This window comes from Nerophis ophidion, linkage group LG22 (genome assembly GCF_033978795.1).
Source record: "Nerophis ophidion isolate RoL-2023_Sa linkage group LG22, RoL_Noph_v1.0, whole genome shotgun sequence".
Classification (NCBI taxonomy): Eukaryota; Metazoa; Chordata; class Actinopteri; order Syngnathiformes; family Syngnathidae; genus Nerophis; species Nerophis ophidion.
The window spans coordinates 14,514,178-14,516,677 of record NC_084632.1 but is presented as its reverse complement, the minus strand read 5'-3'; the positions used below and the strand labels follow the sequence as shown (position 1 = coordinate 14,516,677).

General features: G+C 39.4%; 1 protein-coding gene across 1 annotated transcript in view; it reads right to left on the bottom strand.

The window, feature by feature from the left end:
- alpi.1 (alkaline phosphatase, intestinal, tandem duplicate 1) overlaps positions 1 to 2,500 on the bottom strand; it is a 46,770-nt gene that overhangs the window by 34,076 nt on the left and 10,194 nt on the right. The window lies entirely within an intron of this gene.

The window sequence follows — 2,500 nt, the reverse complement described above, 5'->3', positions numbered from 1 at the left end:
CAGGCAGGCCAGTCTAGTACCCGCACTCTTTTACTACGAAGCCACACTGTTGTAACACTAGGTTTGGCATTGTCTTGCTGAAATAAGCAGGGGCGTCCATGATAACGTTGCTTGGATAGCAACATAAGTTGCTCCAAAACCTGTATGTACCTTTCAACATTAATGGGACCTTCACAGTAAGTGAGTTACCCATGCCTTGGTCACTAATACACCCCCATACCATCAAAGATGCTGGCTTTTGAAATCTGCGCCTATATTAATCCAGATGGTTGTTTTCCTCTTTGTCCACAGTTTCCAAAAAACAATTTGAAATGTGGACTCGTCAGACCACAGAACACTTTTCCACTTTGCATCAGTCCATCTTAGATGAGCTCGGGCCCAGTGAACCAAGGGGCGTTTCTGGGTGTTGTTGATAAATGGCTTTCGCTTTGCGGTGTAGAGTTTTAACTTGCACTTACAGATGTTGCGACCAACTGTAGTAACTGACAGTGGTTTTGTGAACTGTTCCTGAGTCAATGTGGTGATATCTTTTACACACTAATGTTGCTTTTTGATGCAGTACCGGACTGAGGGATCGAAGGTCCACAATATCCTCGCTTACGTGCAGTGATTCCTCCAGATTCTCTGAACCTTTTGACGATATTACAGACCATAGTTGGTGAAATCCCTAAATTCCTTGCAATAGTTGAGATATGTTTTTCTTAAAGTGTTCGACAATTTGCTCATGCATTTGTTCACAAAGTGGTGACCCTCACCTTATCCTTGTTTGTGAATGACCGAGGATTTTATGGATGGTGCTTTTATATACCCAATCATGGCACCCACCTGTTCCCAATTAGCCTGTTCACCTGTGGGATGTTCCAAATAAGTGTTTAATGAGCATTCCTCAACTTTCTCAGTCTTTTTGCCACTTGTGCCAGCTTTTTTGAAACATGTTGCAGGCATCAAATTCCAAATGAGCTAATATTTGCAAAAAACAACAAGGTTTTCCAGTTTGAATGTTAAGTTTGTTGTCTTTACAATCTATTCAAGGGAGAAAAGGATTTGCAAATCATTGTATTCGGTTTTATTTACGATTTACACAACGTGCCAACTTCACTGGTTTTGGGTTTTGTATTACTTTACTAATGATAATTGATAAAGGCCGTCAGTATGTGCCATGTGATTGACTGGTGACCAGTTCAGGAATAGGCTCCAGCCGACTCGTGAGTAATGAGCTATAGAGAAAAACTGACTGCATAGAAAATGTTTGGAGGGATGCAGGGCCGCTCCTGGCTAAATTGGGGCCCTAAGAAGAATTGTATTCTGGCGTACCCCCCATTGCAAAAAATGTTCACACTATTTTTATTCAAACTTAAATATTTAGTTCTAAACCAAATTTATGGAGAGTATATTTTAAAAAAAATATTCTAAAAACTATGGATGTCCGACAATATCGGACTGCCAATATTATCGGCCGATAAATGCTTTAAAATGCAATATCAGAAATTATTGGTATCGGTTTCAAAAAGTAAAATGTATGACTTTTTAAAACGCAGCTGTACGGGGTGGTACATAATATCTACGGCTTTTCACACACACACGTGAATGCAATGCATACCTGGTCAAAAGCCATACAAGTCACACTCAGGGTTGCCGTATAAACAACTTTAACACAGTTACAAATATGCGCCACACTATGAACCCACACCGAACAAGAATGACAAACACATTTCGGGAGAACACTCGCACCGTAACACAACATGAACACAACAGAACATATACCCAGAACCCCTTGAAGCACTAACTTTTCCGGGACGCTACAATATACCCCACTTGCTACTCCCTACCAAAACCACGCCCAACTCAACCTCGTCATGCTTTCTCAGGGAGAGCATGTCCCAAATTCCAAGCTGCTGTTTTGAGGCATGTTAAAAAAAATAATGCACTTTGTGACTTCAATAATAAATATGGCAGTGCCATGTTGGCATTTTTTTTCCCCCCATAACTTGAGTTAATTTATTTTTGGAAAACCTTGTTACATTCTTTAATGCATCCAGCGGGGCATTACAACAAAATTAGGCATAATAATGTGTTAATTTCACGACCGTACATATCGGTATCGGTTGATATCGGAATCGGTAAGTAAGAGTTGGACAATAGTTGAATATGGGATATCGTCAAAAAAGCCGTTATCGGACATCTCTACTTAAAACATAAATGTATATCCAGTAGAACCTTGGTTTACAAACGGAATTGGTTCCTGAACAGGGTCCACAAATAGAAATGAATTGATTAACGTGGACCCCGACTTAAACAAGTTGAAAAACTTATTTGGGTGTTACCATTTAGTGGTCAATTGTACGGAATATGTACTGAACTGTGCAATCTATTAATATAACTTTCAATCAATCACTCAATCAAATGTTTGTATAATGAAGCAGTTCTCTCCATTGTTAACAACATGTATAATAAGTTCCAGCCTCGACAAAAGTCCTTATTTAAGTAAAATTTTGCACAC